This window comes from Archocentrus centrarchus, chromosome 2 (assembly GCF_007364275.1).
Source record: "Archocentrus centrarchus isolate MPI-CPG fArcCen1 chromosome 2, fArcCen1, whole genome shotgun sequence".
NCBI classification, from domain to species: domain Eukaryota; kingdom Metazoa; phylum Chordata; class Actinopteri; order Cichliformes; family Cichlidae; genus Archocentrus; species Archocentrus centrarchus.
In genome coordinates this window covers 11,822,791-11,843,966 of record NC_044347.1, presented here as the reverse complement: position 1 = coordinate 11,843,966, position 21,176 = coordinate 11,822,791, and positions in this window count along the sequence as shown.

The window sequence follows — 21,176 nt, the reverse complement described above, 5'->3', positions numbered from 1 at the left end:
TGCTCTGGTTTCTGTGGCTCTCCGTAGATAACCAGCAGGGAGGAGGAGATGCACTCGGGCAAGCTATGGCAATCGGGTGTGGGGAATTCGGACGAGTGTGCACTCTGGCCTTCAAGGCTTCATTTTAAAAAGTGTCCTCAGTTAAAGAGGCAGTGTGAGAGATCTTTTTAAATAAAATGAGTACCTGTTAAAAATGAGCAGAAGATAGACAGTATACAGTGTAAAGTATTTGCCCCTTTCCGGATTTCTTAGTTTTTTGCATTATTTGTCACACTTACATGTTTTATATCATCAAACACATTTTAATACTACGCAAATGCAATTTTTAAATGATGCTTTCATTTACTAAGGGAAAAAGTTTTATCCAAACCTAGCAGGCCCTGTATTAAAAAGTTATTGCCCCCTCGTTAAATCATGAATTAACTGTGATTAACCACATTTTTTGGAAAGCTGAGTTCAATTTCACTATCCACACCCAGGCCTGAATATTGCAAAACCTGCTAAATCAAGGAATCACTTAAATAGAACCTGTCTGACTAAGTGAAGCAGGCTAAAAGATCTAAAAAAGAAGCACATCATGCCGCAATCTAAAGAATCATCTGAGAAACAAGGTCATTGACATCTATCACTCTGGAAAAGGTTACAAAGCCATTTCTAAGGCTTTGGGACTCCAGTGAACCACAGTGAGAGCCGTTATCCACACATGGAGAAAACTTGGAACAGTGCTGAACCTTCCCATGAGTGGCCGGCCTACCAAAATTACTCCAAGAGATCATCAATGACTCATCCGGGAGGTCACAAAAGAACCCAGAACAACATCTAAAGAACTGCAGGCCTCATTTGCCCCAGTTAAGGTTAGAGTTCAATAAGAAAGGGACTGGAAAAAAATGGCATCCATGGGAAAGTTCCAGGGAGAAAAGTCTCAAGAGCTTGTAAAAAGGCGAAAAACTGGACTTCTTTGAGTTTTTTTGAAGCCATTTGGCCTCTTATCCAAGGAGCTTCTTCAGTTCTAAAACCAAAAGGTGGAGAGTCCCAGGGATTAAAACCTTAGTGGGGGTTGTCCCCTTTGGAGGTGTTTGTTGACCAACTATTGATCATGTGTCTCATCACATGAGCCAAGGTGTGGAAAAAAGGAGAAAACCACTCCTGACCAAAAAGAACACAAAGGCTCGTCTCACATTTTCAAAAAGACATCGTGATGATCTCCAAGACTTTTGGAAAAATATTCTGTGGACTGATGAGACAAAAACAGAACTTTATTGGAAGGTCTGAGTTCCGTTACATCTGCATAAAACTAACACAGCATTTCATAACAAGAACATCAGACCAAGAGTCAAACATGGTAGTGGTAGTGTGATGGTCTGGGGCTGCTTCAGGACCTGAATGGCTTGCCGTACCTGATGGAACCATAACTTCATCTCTCTACCAGAAAAATCCTGGAAGAGAAAGTCTGGCTATCAGTTCATGCCCTGAAGCTCAAGCACACTTGGGTTACGCAGCAAGACAATGATCAGGAACACATCACCAAGTAAAAAAAAACAAAATTAAGATTTTCGAGTTGCCTAGTCAAAGTCTGGACTTAAATCAGATTGAGATGCTTTAACCTTAAACGGGCCATTCATGCTGGAAAATCCTCCGATGTGGCTGAATTAAAACAATTCTGCAAAGAAGAGTGGACAAAATTCCTCCACGGTGAAGTGAAAGACTCATTGCCAGTTATCACAAATGCTTGAATGCAGTTCTTGCTGCCAAAGGGTGACAAAACCAGTTAATAGGTTTAGGGGGCAGTTACTTTTTCAAGCTCCAGTGATGTCCCTTATTGGTTTGAGAATGCCATTGCCATCATGGTGAATTGAAATCTACTAATAAATGGCCAATCAGAAGTTGTTAGTTGTTAGTTAGCTGTCCATATCCTGGATAATCCTTTTAGATACTTAAAATGACCAAAATTAACTTTATATTTTATTCAGTCATTCGTCAGGTAAGCAGTCACAGATGAGGACCTTTGACCAGCACACTTCCATGGGACGAGAAGTCGTTTTGCAATCAGAGGTATGGAGGGATTGATATGACTGAGAAACCAACAACACTGCTCAGTCAGGGCAGACCTAAGGTATATCTTACTTTATTGTCTATTTTACTCCTAAGAGGAACATAATTTACAACATAGGCATCAACTTGTAATAAATAAGACTTGAAACTAGTGATTTAGATCTTACCTCCAGGTTGGAAATCTTCTCTGCAATGCCCTAATATAGGGTCATATCAAATCTGCTGGGATTGTCACAGCGATGTCAAACATAATGTACAATGGTTGACACGATGCAGGTTTTTTGTTTGTTGCATTTTAACAACTCCTGATATATTTTTATGTGCATTTAGTTCGTGAAAGATTTCTCAAAATCTGAAATGATCTGTATAGTCCGAACCGCTGCTTTAGCAGTCCAGCAAACTGACTGAGTGGGTAATAAACAGTTATCCCTTTAAATTATGGTGTCTTATGAATAAAACAAATCTAATTTAAATTACTTAAAAGTTAAATGCAGCTCTTCTGTTGAATGTATGTCAAAGGGTCTCAATAATTCGGCCCTTTTAGGTGATGATATTTTGAACCATTTGTGATTCCCCTGACCCACTGGCACTCAGGCGGCCCTTCTTGGCCCGCCACCGGCGTCAGGGGAGATCCTGATTCACAGAAGCCATGGCTGCTCCTCAAACCCGCGGGCAGATGCTCCCTCTCTCCTGCCTCGCCAGCCGGCATCATGCCTCCTCTGACATGCCTGTGTGTCTGTCTGCCTGACACAGTCTGTCCATTCGTCCATCCATCTGTCCGTCAAGCAAGAGATGTCCGAAGCCTCGGTTATAAAAATGCACGCTGGCATTTAAAGGGGCAGTGAGGTATCTGTTCCCTAATACAACATACAGTCTCCTACTATAGGAATAATGTCTAAAATTAAGGAGGAAAATGGTCCATGGAAGGCAATATGTTCCCATGAATCATTTATTGGGTGACGTGTTTCAGTGCCCACGTTGGCTGATGAATGATTGATGGCAACATGTTGCTGTTCTGAGCCTTTTTTATGGTTTCTGGATATTTTAAGACCTGAATGTTCAGGTCAATTAGAAACCACTTCAGGTCAATGAATTTTAAAGCTGCACCACTTCACATGTTTTACATAAAGGGGTTAAAAGGGATTTAAGTAACATTTAATGAGTTGCATGTACAGACAAATGCACAGAGCGTAGGTTTTGGTGTCTCTCAGCTGATTGTTTTGGTTTCTGGCCCATAACTGGACTCTTTTGATTTAGAATCAACACTTTCATTAGTATTGCTTCCAGTGGCAGCTTAATTTACCCGCCCTGCTTCACATGGCAAACAGCCACTGTTGGTTACCAGCTGAAGCACATAAAGATGAAGATTGTCTCAGTCACACTAGTGTAAAAATTGAATTGCAACCTCCTCGTGATCAAGAAAAATCAGTGGTTGCTCCATGAATGCACTGGTTTTTATTTATTTATATTTTTGCATTCAGACACTGGTTGCAAGCAGTTGCGGTGACCACTTGTGATCACTAATACGAAAGCACAGGACGCCTGGAAGGAGGCAATCTGTCTCCAAACAAATCGTGGTCTGACTCGGACTAACTGCAATCACTCTCAGACTGGCGAAGGTTTGCATATAACTGCCATATAAATTAGAAATGCAGACAGATTGGCAACAATTTGGAAGCAAAGTGAGTAAGTCTGTCCAATGAGCGCAACTTGTCTGCAATGTGTCTCTTTGCAGTAGGGGACTCAAATGAACTGGTTGCCAACTGGTTGTATTCTGGTTATATTCCTATATAAAGGCGAGGTTGCCGAGCACATGTCATTTTGCAGGTAAGTTGCTGTCCGGCAGCAACTACATTAATATTTGGGGAGGAATTTCTTTTTCAGATTTATGAGGTTCTGGCTAGACTCTGAATATAATCAGTTAATGTGACTTTCTGTGCCAGTAGACGGCAACAAATTTGCAATTTTCACCAATTTATCAGTTAATCAGCACATTACCAGAAACACTGCATATAATTGCCAAAGTGTTCAATCGCAAACTGACAGCATGACTTGGATTTATTGCCATTTTGATGCAACTAAGTTGCTTTGAAGATGGCAACTGACTGCAAGTGGTCACAGTCTCGGTCTTCATCTTTGAAGCAACCGTTTCAAAGTTCATTGCACACACTCACAGTAAATTTGTTTGTGGTGCGTTCTCCTGTTCCCTAGCATGACTGTAGCATTAATGAGTTGGTGGAGGCAAAAACTGAAATAAAGCTGGAATCCTTACTGCTAAAATTGTCGTCACATTCACTGTATGACCACTGATGGTATGTCAGTGTTGAGTTATTTCTGCGGCAACTTTCAGGATCCAGTTCTTATTATTTTGGAGCCTAAATGTTAGCATTCTGGCCACTGCTGTGTTCGTTTTTTGGAGCCAAAACTGGAGCACAAACTTCTTTGGCGGCTGTACCACTCAACAAGCTGCATTATTATTCAGATAATTCCATTAAAAATGCCCCCAAACAGGCAGAGGTCCAGTGATTTCATAAACATTTACTGAAGGAATAAATGAAAATACTGTTAAACATGTCTAACCATTTGAAGGTCATTTTACATGCATGACTTTAAGCCTGAATATAATTTGCAGGTTTGTTTTAAAAAGATTCACCTTCTGTAAAGCTGTCACAAAGAGGGAAACTAACCATAGAGGCCAAAACTGTTTTTGTAGCAGACTGTAAGGATGTTTATTTGTGCTTCAAAGTAGGATATTTTAACCTGGGGCTATGGTGATTGACTCGCTTTAAGGTACAGCCTCAAGTGGACATTAGTAGAACTGCAGTTTTTTGACAGTGCCATGGAGCCCGCACTTTATTCTGTCATGGCCTAAAACATTCAGCCACTTGCATGCACTCCGTAAGTAAATTGGGGCAGTTCCCTGTCAAACCCTATGGCCAGTTTCACAGTTTTAAAGCTGTTTTAATGTGTTCTTCCTTTGCCCGTGCTCCACGTCTCCACCAAGTTTGCTAAAATTCAGCTTGGCAGTTTTTAGTTTTGCTGACAGATGGACACAGACATTAAATTCTTTTTTATTTAAATGTCTGTATGTAAGTTTACTCAATTTATCTGTCAGTTTGTAACATAGGAAAAAAGAAACTTGTTCTTTATGGCTTTTTAAATCCTTGACAGCATTCTTATTTTCCAGTAAAGATTTAAAACAAAGCACTGTAACATCAGGGACTTCACAGTAAATGTACGCCCGATACTGACGCATGACTTTCTGCTTTCAGCAACATTTCTAAATACTGTCACAGATTTTATAAACTTTCTCGTCTGCACACACTTGTTAATGAATAAATCATACCGTTAATGACTGCAAGTTTTGTTTTTCTTGTGTTTTTTCTTCCTGTGGCTGATGAACCTTGGAATGGGGCACTGGCCATCTGTGGTCTTGTGTGTGTGTTTGTATGTGTGTGTATTTGTGAGCTGTGGTCCAGCGTCCACTGGGGAGACTCGGCTGCTGCCCCACTTTCCTCGCTCTCATGTCGGACCGGGACCATCTGACGGGGCTAAAGACCAGTGTCACATGTCTATATTTGGCCGGCATCGCCGCCGCTGCCAGAGCTCAGTGCTGCAGTTGTTTTCCAAAATGCACGGGGCAATCGATGATAATGAGGAAGGACATTTTAATTAGGGCTGTCGCAACCTGGGGACGACATGCGGGCTCGCACGGTGGGGGGGCGAGAGAGAGGACGGGAGGGGGGTCTGGTCACCATCACACCTCCTTCTGGGAGTTTGACTGGTGAAAGTCTCGCTGCATATTTAGGAGGAAATTAAATCTGCACAGAAGGCTTTTAATATGACGGATCACACATTGAACTTTTCTTAATAATTCCCTCTTTAAAATAAGAGCAGTGCAAAGCGAACGAATGTTAAGTCATCACAACGCTCATCGGGTATTTGGGGAGCACTTGCTCCAGTCCAGATTAGCCGAACGTGCTGAGTGGAAGCACTCCAGTTCAAAAGCTACACACTGACCTGACTGGAGCGATTTCAGTCGTTAGTGAGGCGAGCCAATCAGGACGAAGTCCAGCTGTGATGCATTTCAGAAAGTTAACCTAGTTCCCAGTTTCTGCCATGTAAATACCACTCATTTCAACCATAAATATGACTGGACTTTTAGAAAAACTGGCCCTACAATAATGCCTAAAAAGACATTATGGGCAATATACAGTAGCTGCTTCAAGTCACACAGAGACTGCCTTCACCTAATTATAAGCAGCTTTGTTTCTTAACTGATCTTACAGAAATATTCAGGACTGTCCCAAACATCATCCTTTGGGCTCCAGGGATTCAGTGGCAATTAACCACAAGTGTCTGAAGAGTTGTAGAGGATCACATGATGCTGCAATCATATGACCACATGCTCAGCCCATCACTGACGATGCCTCACTGATGAGTATATATGTTTTTCTGCTCGTACCCTTGCTATTTAAAATGTTGTCTGCAACACGTACCATGATGGCCACGAGCAGATCCACATACCTGATAATAAATCTGTTCTTTTTTACTATGACAGCTGCTGCACAGAAAGGTGTTCTTATGGGAGCAAAGAAACACAGTGTCAAGATTTTTTGTTTTTAAAAAAGGATGCTAAAGGAATATGAAAAAGTCACTAAATCTGGAGACAAAGCTGCTAACTTAGAAACATGTTTGGTGTGGTGGTCCCTATTTTCAAAAAGCTATTTGAGTTAAAAACCAAATGTCAGCACAACAAACCAGAGTTGATATGGTTATGTATTTTATAACTAGGTTTTATTTTTATGTCATTCTGATTTTCTATTTTACTTCTGTTTAGTTTTAGTTTCCAGTTTTTTCTTCATTATTATTTGAAAATGTTTAGTTGAGCCTTCATTGTCGTCTTTAGAAGTATTATTTATTTCGGGCATGTGGTCGAAGCACGATTTACGAAAAGCAGTACAGGTATTAACATAAAAATACAGAGGTTTTTGAAAGCAGTTGGATGTCTATGATCTTGTAGACATCCAGAATCTCAATAAACACGTCCATCAAAGCCTCATCAGGCAGGTTGTGATAATAAATTTTTACTAAATCAACAAATTACAAATTCATGAAATTGTTTCAGTTCATTTTTTTTATTCTAGTTCATTAAAATGTATGAAATCCTATTTCCAGCACCGGAAAAATAACAAATACAAAACATTGTTTGCCATCCATAAGTCAAAAATAACCTGAAATTTTGACTAAAGGATAACACTTTTTTTTTTTTTTTTTTTTTAGTGGCAGAAACAATCTTCCATAAAAATGTTTTTTTCAAATCTAATTTTAGTTTTTAGTTTAGTTTTACTTATATTCTTATAATAATTCTTATATTATAATAAGGGGCAACTAACAAATATCTGAATTTTCATTATTCCGGTACAGTTCCTACTGAAAGTTACTTCCTTTCAGCTTCCTCCACTCCTTTCACCCCTCCATGACCACTGTACTCAGTCTTTTGCTGGATAAAGTTTCTGCAGTTACCTCGGTCATTTGACTGTCTACAGTTTGGGATTCGTAGGGGAAAGCTACTGCATCCTACTAAGGAAAACAAAAGCACTGTTCTCCCAGAAGATTTTACTGGCTAACAAGTGTTACTGGCTAACAAGTGGGTTCCACAGTCAGATCTTGTCCTCATCAAGTACACTTTCAAAGCATCAAGATGGGAATGATGAAAACGCTCATCTACAAGATTCAAAACAGGACTTCACACACCAGTGGATGACGTCACGGCAGCTACGTTTATCTTTTATACTGCATATGTTTGGTACAAAGTGACAGAACAACAACTTAACGCAGTCAGGGTAGAAAAAGATTCTCAAGCAGGCATTGAAGGCTGTTCTAGAAGATGAGCCTAGTATCAAAATGTAGGTAAAAAAGCACATACCGTAACTTGTTTTGACCAGGAGCCTGTCCCACATGGTGACAGGATCCTTGGAAGTTTACCCAAAATGCACCTTTTGAGGTTTTCTCCAGAAAACAGAGCACACATCCAGAGTACCCGTGCTTGTTTCTGTAACTACAGTGTAGACATTTAATTAGTGCGGCTTTGCTACTGAAACATATTTCACGATACTGATTCTCAAACTTGGTCACAGAAACCAGATTTTTCATGTAGATACCTCCTCTACCTATAAAGTTATGAGGGCTCAAGAAATATTTGAAAAACAAGAATTAAAAGGCACCAAAGTACAATTTTGCATGGCCTCATTAAAGTAATTGTACATAAAAAACAAAAACAAAAAAAAGTCAGCTGATTCTGGGGGGGGGGGCTGTCAGATGGGAGGCAATAATTGATTTATTTTCCTGGAATGACCCCAGTGGTAGCACGAGGTGGAAAAATGGGACTACTTTGCACACAAGTGTAGAGGAGACGGCTAACATCTCTGAATGACAAGCGTGCACATTGCTGACATGCAGCATGTTCCAGACTTCAGAGTTTCCTGCCATGCCTGCAGGTTATTAGAAGCTATTTGCATATTGTGAAGTCAAGTGATTAAAAAACTATGAAAAGTGGGCAAAACTCATAAAATAACATGAGATCTGCCCTAAAATGGCACAGAGGAAAGGACAGGAGTTTGGAAAATGGAACTTATGAGGTCCCTTTTTTTTCTGTAGCTAAACACACTACGGACATCTATTAATTTCAAAAACAGGGCTGTTTAAAATTAAACATTCATTATTATATAAACATCTAATGAGATCAAGGGAAGAATAAACTCTGGCTTTAAGATGACCAGGATCAGCTGCAAGTAAGAAAAACAAGTACTCCCCTTTGTCCTGAAAATGTTTATGTATATCAGAGACATGCATGAAAAATGAATGTTTCATGAATGTGAAATGTGCCTATATGTGTGTGCTAGATGAAAACAAAGCAATAAACCCACTGCCATTGTATTTAATATTCATCCTACGTCCCCAAGCAAGAACTGTGCAAGGTGTGAGAAGAAAGGCCCGCCACAGAATCACACCACAAGTGCAAAAGTTGGGAATAACTGCATAAATTATCGTCTGCGCCGGTAATATAAGCGTGTGCACAAACAAAAGCAGAAACAAATCAGATCCGAGCTCTTCTTCACCTTATGAAAAATGAAAACGGGCTGAAAACCTGGAAAAAGCCAATGGCGAGTGGCGCGCGCCGCTTGCTAATCAACTAAAGGCAACATCAGAAAGAATAGGTAATTTGAGACACAAAAAGAATAAGTAATTTGGGAGGCACATACCCAAGTGGCCAAATTATTTATGCCTAATGGAACGGGGGTGTGTGCGCTCATTTGCAATTAACCGATGTGCTTTATTACCTGTCACTGCTTGCTATTGCGGCTGAAAGCTCCCACGCCGCAACGTCTTTAATTACAGCAAGAGAGGTGTCGAGGCACTTCCTGCTGGAAGGAGAGGGGTTTCCTACCTTTCATCCGGTGCCTGTCTTCCTAAGAAGTTCAGATCTGAACCAACTCTCCGCTGAGTTTAAAGGTGAAAAGGGAAAACAGTAAAACTCACATGAAGCTGCATATTAGAACTAATTCTAACATAAGTTGAGCTGAGATTCTCAGGATGTTTAATTTATATTAAAACAAATGCAATTTAGGGGGTGACTGCTTAGTTCTAATTTATGATCTGTAGAGGCTGCTGTAGAGGCTGCTGTGTTATCGCTGTATTCACCTGCAGTTTGGCGATCCACTTAAATCCTAAACTCCTTCCCCATGTCCTGTTTCACTCCGAAATGTGTCACAATACTCATGTTGATAAAGACAAAGATGGTTCAACTTTCTTTGTGACTTTGAACACATCAAAGTGGGTCAGAACAGGATGTCTGGGTTTTTTGTCGCCAGGACGTTTGCGTTCCAGTCTCCCTGGTATTATGTTGGTGCCAAACTGGGAACCCAGAGCGTCTGATGACTTGGCCTCTGGGGGCGACAGCCAATATTTCCAGGCTTCCAGCATCACCAGCTGATATCCAGTTCAGTTAAATTTGACTTGTACAGCTAAAAATCACAACACCAGCCATGTCAAGGTGCTCTATAATGTAAAGTGAAAACTGTGAAATATCAGTGATAGAACCCTAACAATCCATTGATCCACTATGAGCGGCAGTTGGTGACAGTGGGGAGAAAAAAAACTCCCTTTTAACAGGAAGAAACCGCCGATCATCTCCTGAAGCTGGCTGGAATGAGAAAAAAGGAGGAGAATATTTTAGTCACTTAAAATCGGAGTTTTTGAATTCCCGTTGAGCTGATTTCCTGTTTTGTGCATGAATGCTGACGCTAACAAAAGGCTAAAAATTTGTCACATGATAGCCAATAGCTTTTTTTCACTGCTACAGGTGTGTAAAATGAATCCATACAGTCTGCCTTTACAAAAACTGTAAATGGGGCCTTCCAAAGAGCTCACTGAATTTGAGTGTGCCAGTGTAATAGGATGCCAACACTGCAACAAGCTAGTTCATGAAATTTCTTCCCTCCTAGATATTCCATGATCAGATATAAAAGGTTTTATTGCTTAGGAACCACAGCGAATCAGCGAGGAGGTGCATAGTAAGTTAAAATGCTCTGCTGACTTGAAACTTCCTGTGACATTAACATCAGCACAAAAACTGTGTGCTGGGAGCCTCGTGGCATGGGTTTGCATGGCTGAGCAGCTCCTGTAGGCGTAAGCCTGTACTTTTGTCCATAAACTGTATGTGTTTATGGAGGTTAGGTTGGTGCTAGATTGGAATAGCTCTGCTCTTTGACCCAACCTACCCGAACCCTAATGGTGTCTTCAGACCACAGTTCTTGCAAAGAGCAAATACAAAGTCAATTTAAAGATGTTAACTGATCCAAATATATGTGAATGTTGAAACTGTTTAAACCATTCATTTTCTCAGCTGCTCCAGTTGAGGGTTGCATGAGGTTTGGAATCTACCCCAGTTGTAAATTGATGGTTTCATTTAAGGCATTTAAACTCTGGTGAAAACTGTACACACTGATTTGTCCCAAAAGTCTGTCAACTGATATTCTTCCACATACACCAGACATCTCCTAATGCCACCAACATTCAGAATAAGAAGAGTACCTTGTTGTCTTATATTTGAGGACAGCTTAAGCAGTGTGATCTAACTTGAAGAGGGGACAAAGAGAGCTTGGAGGAAAAAAAAAAAGGCTGCTGGATAGTTAAAGCTACTTATTTCCAACTGTCAGTTGTATTTTGGATGAAAGCAGCTATTCCACGTGTCAGTCTCAAGGCATAATTTTATACGGCCCACGAGATGAACAATGACAATGAAGTACATTGTTTGTTCAGCTGTGCCTTATCACACAAGTGCGATGAGCTGGCTGAGGAAATCTATCAGTTCATAGAAAGTAAAGGGCAGGGCTCCGGGGTGAAAGGTGTCTGTGTGAGTCGGCCTTTCTCTGTGACATAATGAAGCATCTTAATGCGTTAAACCTGCATTTTCAGGGACAGGACTGCGTCATTACGCCCACGTAGGATGCAGTGAAAGTTTTTCAAGTAAAGTTGCACCTGCGAGAGGCGCAGATGCAAAAAGGGAATTCATGCCAAAAAAAAAAAAAAAAAAATCAGAGCAGGTCTCCACTGCTGTGTTTGCAGCTGTGCTTTTAGCTGAGAAACGACACACTGCGCAGTTTACGCAGCGTTTTTCTGACTTTGACGTGCAGAAATTCGCATCACAGTTTTTACCTGAAAAAACTGCAAATTTCTTCAGCTTGAAATATTCTCATTTTCCCTCATGTTATTTTTGAATAAAAATATAATTTTATATTTTACTTACTGTGTTGAGGAAAACATTGCTGTTTTCTGGCCATTCAAATTCATATTGCTGATTAAAATAATTTTAGTTTTAGATGTTCAATAAATGTTAGTTCTGTTCGGCCACGACTTAGACCGTTTTTTTTTTTTTTTTTTTTCAATTTTGGCCTTCTGGTGATTGAGTTTGATACCCCTGAGTTGTTCTATTGTCTGTTAAGGGCTCACTGGCTCACTTTATTAGGTACACCAGTTCAAGTGCTCATTAACGTAAATGTCTAATCAAACCACATGGCAGCTACTCATGCATTTAGGCTTGTAGACATGGTCAAAATGACCTGCTGAAGCTCAGGCTGAGCATCAGAATGGAAAAGAAAGGTGATTTAAATAACGGAGCAAAACTGCTGATCTACTGGGATTTTCCCACACAGCCATCTCTAGGGTTTCCAGAGAATGGGCAGGAAAAGAGTAACTATCCAGTGGTTCTCTGAGTGAAAATGCCTTGTTGATGTCAGAGGTCAGAGGCCAGACTACTTCAAGCTGATAGGAAGGCACCAGCAACTCAAAGAACAAATTGTTACAACCAAGAGCATCTCTGAACCTTGAAGCAGATGGGCTACAGCAGAAGACCACACCATGTGCCACTCATGTCAGCTAATAACAGGAAACTAACCCCCAAAGCCACAACAAGCACATAGTGTAGGCTCTGTGTAGTTTCAGATATTTCTCATGTAAAATCCAAAATAAAAAGACTTGAAATACTGCTGACAGAACTTGTGTTTGGTGTAATATCCCAAATATGCAGCAGAAATCAGGGTAATCTCATCTGCAAAGCTTCAAGTCAACTGGCAAGTTGAATTTGCACCACATCTCTAACATATTGTGAATTTTAAAAAAATTAATTTGGCCAGTAGCCAAGTCAGACTCATTTGGCGAGTGGCAGCTTTTAAAGTGTATTCAGAAGTACTGAATGCCATCCTTAAAGTAATGAACACCTCAAACCGATCATATTTTTTTGGCATTTTAGCAATTCAAATAGTAATTTGTCCTCCGCTCCATTGAATGTTAACAGAAAGCTCTCTCTGCACATCTGCAGAAGTCGCTCTTCAAATATATGTAATGAGCCTGAGTGGTGGGGTGGCGTTGGCACAGTGTAGCAGCACTGAGGTTGTGATTGGCTTTTTGCAGCCTGCATACCCAGAGGAGGCTCCCTTAAGAGCAGATCTCCTGTTAAGTATGAGATCCCTAAGAGGAGAAGTGTTGGAAGGACTCTGGTTTCTTTAAATATACCGGGCCATCTGGGGAATATAATGGCTTCCATATATAATTAAGAAGAATACAATGTTAGAGGCTTTATGTGTCTTTGTGCTGCACCTTAATGGCTGTGGTAGCGGCGGTTTGGCGCACGGGGAAAGAGGAGGCTTTATTTAGAAGTGCTCAACATGGGCAACATTTACATTTTAGATTGTATTCTCAGAGGATGAGAGCGCAGAGGGAAGCTTGAGTTCACAGATAGATGAGATAAAAAAGTGCCAGTGGAGAATACAACAAAGGTCAAAGGTCATGGAGAGCACAAGAAGGTTTCAGAGAGAAGAAAAGACAAAAAAAGAGAAATGGTATTTTTTTTATTTTGCTAAAGTGGGCCTGTTAATGCTTTTCCTTATTTTCTGTCCAGTTGTTGAAGCTCTTACTAAACATGGCCACAAATGGGTTCAGTCTATATGCAAATAACTGCAAACCAAAAGTTCAGCTCTAAATACTCAGTTTCAGGCATTTTTTTGTCCTACTCTTGGCTCTGCGTATTGTACAACATTGTTCTCGAAGGCTGCCAGGACAATACCTCACAAGGTTGACTCAAACTCACAACCTCTTAGTTACTTCAGTCAGTGACTGTGTGCGATAAACTTGTGATCTCATTGCCTTTGAAATGTCTGCTTCAAAGTCTGGTAGCAGGTCTGCAACCACTCACAATCAGTTGCTGTCTTCAGAGCGACTTTGGTGCAAAAACGGCAATAAGATGGAATCAGTCTGTAACTGAATGGGGTCAAGTTAGTGATTATTTGCAATCTGTTTGTGATAATACGGCAATTAACTGTGATAAATCGGTAAAAATCATAACTTTGTTGCCATCTACGCACACATAAATTCACATTAATTGCATACATTCACAGTCCAGCCAGAACCTCATAGATTTGAAACTGAAATTCAGAAATACCTCTGCAAACAGTGATGTAGTTGCTGCAGCAATTTAACTGCAAAATGAGATCTGCGTTCTGCAACCAGAATACAACCAGTCAAGCTGAGTTCCCTATTGCAAAGACACGTTGGTATAGACTGACTCAGATTGATTGCAACATGTTGGTAATCTGTTTGTATTTATAATTTAGATGGAAATTTTTTTGCAAACCTTCACCAATCATAAGTCGTACTGTGACCTGTGCAATCGCCTTACAAATGAAAGTGGTCACCCAGAGATTAAGGGTGTTGCACACTTCTGCGTGACCAGTTGCTTGTTGCAACTATTTGCAATTGGTTGCTGAATGCAAAAAAATTCAATGCAATCACCAAACAACCATCGATTTTTGGTAGCAAGGAGGATGCCATCTTATTTTTAAGTTGACCATACATTGACTGTAAATAGCTTAAAGATGTTGTTTATATTAATTAATATTGGACATTGTGTGTCTGTTGGTTCACAACCATTTAGTAACCAAATAAGGTGTCAATCAAATGTCTTGTTTAAAAGCAACAAAGAGAAACCTTTAATTCCTTCACTGCAATAATATGGTCGGCATTTCTTACTTTGTAAGAAATGACCTGACTAGACCTCTATTCTACGGGTATTAGAATAGAGGTCTAATATCATGTCATCATTTCTGCTGTTCAGTTTTTGCCATCATATATGGGAGATGACATCAGGGTTTCAGCCACATTTGCAAAGAATATACTGAGGTGGCTGATTAACTCACTGGATGCCAGTGTGCCATAAAGGGGTGTTATAGAGGATAAAGGCAGGATGTAGAACTAATTCAAGTATATAACAAAAAGAGATTTTAGTAAATTCAGAAGTGACTAACAGAAAGCCACGACAGAGAATAAATGGTAATCTGAACTGAAAAAAACTGATGAAAAGTGATCGACCAAATAATTTTGCAGCATATCAGAGCTTTCGTCACTGTCAGCTACAGCTCGTCTACACACTTACTCTCTAAAGTAAGATGAGTACCACAAATTTGAACTTTTTTTGCAGCTGCAATTACATAACAGCAGACTTTAAAAAGGGTACATTTCAGACCTGGAACATTAAAAGCAGAAGAGTCAGCATAATAATTGATAATGATTGAGTCAGTTGAATCACTTCTGATTAACTCTGATTTCATGTAGTCCAATTAGGCTAAGCCTGCCTGGAAATACTCCAATATTCAAAGCAAAGCCAATAAATACACCAACAGAACACATGTAAATACCACTTGACCCAAACACACTGCCATTAAATTGAAATATCCTCCAAACTCTTCAAGATCACATATCTGTGGCTTGTAAAATCAGTGGCTCATAACTCCTCCCCAGCCCTCTGCCTCGTCAAACTTTAGGAGAGCTCCAGGGGTCCATCGGCAGGAAACAAGCGCTAATTGTGCTAATGAGTTTGTTTGGATAAGCCCTTATTCCTCTCTCCGTTACCCCTCAGCGACACTAGTGGCCATCTGACTTCCAGAGATGCCGGGATGGACACACTCAGGATGGGCCGGCTCTGACAGCGACAGGGCCCGGTCGAATTTTGGTGTGCGGCATGCCCAGCGCATCCATCACCAGCAATAAAGCTCTCTGACACAGAGGCCTGTTCTCATCCATCATCGCTCATTTAAGATACAAGTTTGGCTCCGGAGTGACAGCAGTGAGGGATTATTGCCATTAGAGGCAGATCTTTTGTTTTGATGGCCCCTCTTAATGGGGTTGCATTAGGGGAAGTCCTAGGGGCCAGTTTTTGGGTGATTAAGCAAGCAACACATTTACAAGTCTCTAATTGAGAGAACAATGCCAGGAACCTAGAGAGTGCAGAGCTGTAATGAACTGAGGCTCCCTGAACTAGCTTCATGATTAGCTAACGTTGCGGCTCGTGAATACGCAGCAAAACACTTTGACTGCCAAGGAAGAGGGACTCCTTGAGATACAGATGTGCTCATGTTGATTTACAGAGGATTATGGAAAGCAGACAGCAGCAGGCTGAAGTGAAGGGCTGAAAGAACCACTGCTGTAGATTCCAGTTAAGTGGTTTTATTCAAGCAGCTGAAACAGGATGTGTCATTTTCAGTCTAATTTGGCAGAATGTGCTTAATAATGTCACTCTGTATGTTGAAGAATTAACACATCAGATGCTACGGGATGCGCGTTTAATACTCTGATGTAAATTGTTTAAATTGATGCTTTGTGAGTCACATTTTTGTCAGCTCATAAATTTTGACACAAAGCCAGAGTGTTGAAAATGAAAACTTAGCAGAATGTAGAGCATCTTTATGGAGGGAAGCATAGCCTGTATATAAAAGATGATTATAGTCACTATGATGTCACAACTGACCTAATGACATGTGATGGCATCAAACTTGTGATTGAGAGCATAAACTAATCAGTACAGCATTTATAGAGATCATAAATTAAGCAAGAATTAGGCACATTTGTGTCATAGACTTCTATGCAAGTGTTTTTATAAATCTCTCCTTTTTGCAATTAGAGGAGTTGCTCCCTGCTGGCCAATACACAGAATGCAGGTTTAAGGGACTTCTGCAAATATCCTATCTTGGCATTATTAAATGTAAGAGAATATCATATCATAAATACTACGTAACTAAGTGGATTTTTGCATGGCAAAATGCAAAGTAAATAAATAAATTACAAGTGGAATTCCCCAAGGCTCTATTCTCAGGTCTCTTGCTTTTCCAACCTGTCGAAACGACTTTAGAGAGAAAACAACAAACTAAGCAGGTTCATCAAACAAATCTGCAGTTAGATGTGTTAAAAAGTCCTCTAGATAAACTAAGATGAGCTAGAAATAATCTTTTTCTAGCCAAAGGTGCACGATCGATGGCTGAATAAAGAACACATTTTTCTTAAGTTAGTGTCAGTGTTGCAACCTTTATACTGAAGCTAAAACAGGATGTTATATTCAGTAAGACTTGAAACCAGAAACTGAGACCACAAACTCATCTGGAAAGTTTTCCCATAGATGTCTGTACAACAAAAAGTCATTTTGCAACCAAAGAAGTTGTGCTCTGCTGGCTTTTAGAAAGAATACAGGTTCAATGCACTTATGGGTTGGCTTCCCTTCTCCTGGATCTCCCAAAGGTCACCTCCTGTTAAAAGGAAGTTCTTTCTCCTCACTCTTGCCAAGTGCTGCTCACAGGGGATCATCTTGGATGAAGTTCAACATACCCAGGGTATCTTTATGACTCAGTCACACCAGAGAAAATGAATAGGATGGCAACCCAACCTCCTGAACCTCAAGTTTTTCATTCGAAGAGCAACCTACAAGAAGAGAATTCAAAAGAATTTGATTTAAGGTCAACTAGAAAAAATAGGTGCCCTGTTTTAGGATCATACATTGGCATCATATATTAGAATAATAAAATAAAAATTGATATTGCTTGCAGCCAACAGGAAAAATCGAGGAATAAATTTCTCTTAGGGAAAGACAAAGACTTTAGAGTCTCTTACAATCGGCACACTGAGCTCTGAGGGCTCTTCCAAGGATGGTGGTGCTGTTTTCCAGAGAACTGATTAAGCTGTTGTTATACATGTGTTGATATCTCATCTCAGGACAGTTCAGGCCTGCAGCACAAGAGGTGAACCACCTTCAAGAACATACCTAGCTAAACCTCTACAGGTCTCTGATCATTGGGGATCTTTACCTTACTCCACAAAGCATCTGACATTGTGAGAATATCTCTCTTTCCTATCATGTTATTAAATGGTTAAATTTAGTGACAGAAATGTTAAAAAAGACAGTGATTTACAAGTACCTTGGTTGTCAGCTTAACTGGAGTAAGTTTTACTACAAAATTAGGGGTTTCTTTTTCAAATCACTCTCACACTGTGTCATAAAGTAATACTGAAGTGCTTTCAGGAAAAAGAAAATGGCCCGAAAATGTGTTTTTATTTGTGTCACTTCACGGCGATAAATGAAACATGCTCTGTTCCTCCTGCGTGTCCTTGTCTTTGTTCACACTGAAGAGAAATCAGGTTAAGTGGATCATGTTTCTGCTCTGTGATCCATACTTCTGTATCTCAGGTTGTTGTGTGCCGTCTCGTGTCCTAATTAGAGAAAAAAAAGAGAGACAGCCAAATGAAGTAGCAGTCACCTGAGATGAAGGACACATCCTCTGTGCCAGGAGACGCTTCACATTTTGATTTTTTATTTATATTTCTGCGCCATGTGATACTCGGGGAGAAAAAGAAGTGGGTCAATGAACAGACTTGCAGAAACCAACTTTGAAACATCCGTGTTGTCTGTGCGTCTCTAGTTAAACATAGTTTTGTATCCGATTCCCAAGTGCCAATTACTCATTAAAAATGTTTAACAACATTTTAATTGAAGAATTAATTACCTTCGGCTGGGCAAAATCCTCCTAAATTTCATCTAGGGAGTCATCAAATGTGCAGAGGAGCAGCCGACGATGAAGTGTCAGCGAGTAGGTGGTGGTGGTTGGTGGCGCAGGAAAATTACATCAGCAGCAAAATGCAGTCCACTGAGTGAGTCAACGGCGAGACGCACGTGATAATTCATGAGTAAACACGTCGGTGAGTAAACCGCTACGATGTTCCTCGCAACGTGTGAATTCATCCTGAAGAACTGTGGCTCGCAAAGTCCCTGCCAAAACAAACACCATTCATAGCCGCCGCATTATTCATAGCATTTGACATGAAACACAAGGACAGGAGGGAAAAAGTCAAGATTTACTTTCTCCTCTTGAATAAATGCCATAATCATCCTTTAATCTGTGCAAATAATCCCCAACATAACACGAGTCCTTACAGCAGCAGATTTAATGCTTCCACTTTCTGTCATGTTGCCAGCTTAAAGGACAGACCTTTAAAGGGTTAGTTCACCCAAATAATTATTCTAACTATATTCCTACTTAAATGCATGTGCACACTAATCTTGTTAAAGGAATCTTTTTAAACATAGGTGAACTGACAGTTTAAGATCAGTCAGATTAAAGACTACTTCATTAGGTACACCTCACTAGTAGCACTGGCCCCCATTTACCATCAGAGCTGCTTTAATTCTTCATGGCACACATTCAACAAGGTGCTGGAAATATTCCTCAGAGATTTTGGTCCATGTTGACATGACAACATCACACAGTTGCTGCAGATTTGTCTGCTGCACATCCATGATGTGTATCTCGTGTTTCACCGCATCCCAAACACGCCTTTGCATTGAGATCAGGTGACTGTGGAGGCTATTTGAGCACAGAGAACTCATTGTCAGGTGCATGAAAAAAGAGGTGGTTTGAACTTTGTGACATGGTGTGTTATTCTGCTGGAAGCAGCCACCAGAAGATGTGTACACTGTGGTTATATAGGGATGGACATGGTCAGCAACAATACTCAGGTACTGTAGGCCGCAGCATTTAAAACATGCTACGTTGGTACTAAGGGGCTCAAAGTGTGTCATGAAAATATCCCCCACACCACTACACCACCAACAGCCTGAACTGTTGACACAAGGCATGTTGCTTTCATGTTGTTCACTCTAACTTCTGATGGCTGTGTGGGAAAATCCCAGCAGATCAGCAGTTTCTGAAATACTCAGACCAACAGTCAAAGTCACTTAAATCACCTTTCTTCCCCGTCCTGATGCTTAGTTTAAACTTCAGCAGGTCATTTTGATCATGTCTACATGCCTAAATGCACTAAATTACTGCGATCAGATTGGCTCATTAGACATCTGTATTAATCACTGTATCTAATAAAGTGTACTTTAGCATCAATAAATACTTTCTTTATAATATTACAGTACCTGGCCATATAGAATATAAGCTTTACATTACAACACTGTCAGCTGTTTTCCATAAACAGTTACATTTAATGTATAAAAGTGCTGAACATTATTGAATAGAGGCTAGATTTCCATGTCCTTGTCCATATACATGAATTTAGTGTCTTGTCTTCATTAACTATGGAAAAAAACAAAACAAGTTTGACCACTTTTGACCTACGACAGTTAAGAAAATGCTGCTGTGTTCAACATTTTACTCCCTAAAGGTAAACTCTGGCTGGTCACGATTAATTGTTCCACCAGCCTTGATCAGTGTGGAACATTACTAGCTAAACTTTAACATTGTTTTTGACCACCTCACACATCCACAACTACAAAAGTGTAAAACACAACATAACTGAAACATCTATCACAGCAAGTGTAAATGAATGGTTTGAACAGCATATTGCATCTGCTATTTTCCCACAGCTGACTTATGATGTAACTGAAAAAGAGAAATACTGTATTATACCCATATTATGAGTGATTGTTCAAAGTCAAAATGCATGCACGATCCTGAGAAGCACATAAAGAGTGGTATTCAAACACATCCACATGCGTGCTTCAAGCAGACCTTACATGGCGACTTCATAAATCTTGGGTAGCGTTGAGCCCTGTGAGCACGAGAAAATGATGCCAGTTTACTCAGTTTGAGATGCTTCTGTTAATAAAGTGATTCTGTGCTTAAGTATAATTTCCTTACTGCTGATGCTACAGTCACACTACGGAAAAGAGTGGCTGGAGACTGCGACACTACCAAAACTATTGCAGCCATGTGCAAAACTTACAATATGGTTGCCTTTGAAATGGCTGCGACTGGTTGCAGACCACAAGCAATCCCAGTTGCTGTCCTCAAAGTGACTTTGGTGCATCAAGATGGCAACAACACAGAGTCAATCTGCTTTCAGGCTGACGTAGCTGCTGCAGGATGCCCATTTAAAATTGAATTGAACCAGTTGGCTACTGCAGCTACTTGCCAACTGCAAAAAAATTAAATGCAATCACTGGGCAACCACTGAATCTTTTTCCTGGAAACATACTCTTATAATCTCAAAGAATACTCAAATCTTTCCTCATACAACTGTGAGTTTTCTCTTCTTAAATTTCAAATTGTAATCTTGGCAATTTAATTTTTATTTTTTCTCTAAATGTTGCAACCCTCTCTCATCTACTTTACTTTTTTATTTTCTTTTGAATAGCACTATTGCACCGTTGTGATTTCAGCTACTTCTGAAAGGTAAGCACACCTACTGAATGTGTCCATCCTGGCAGAGGATTCCTTCTCCTTCTTTATCTGACTTTT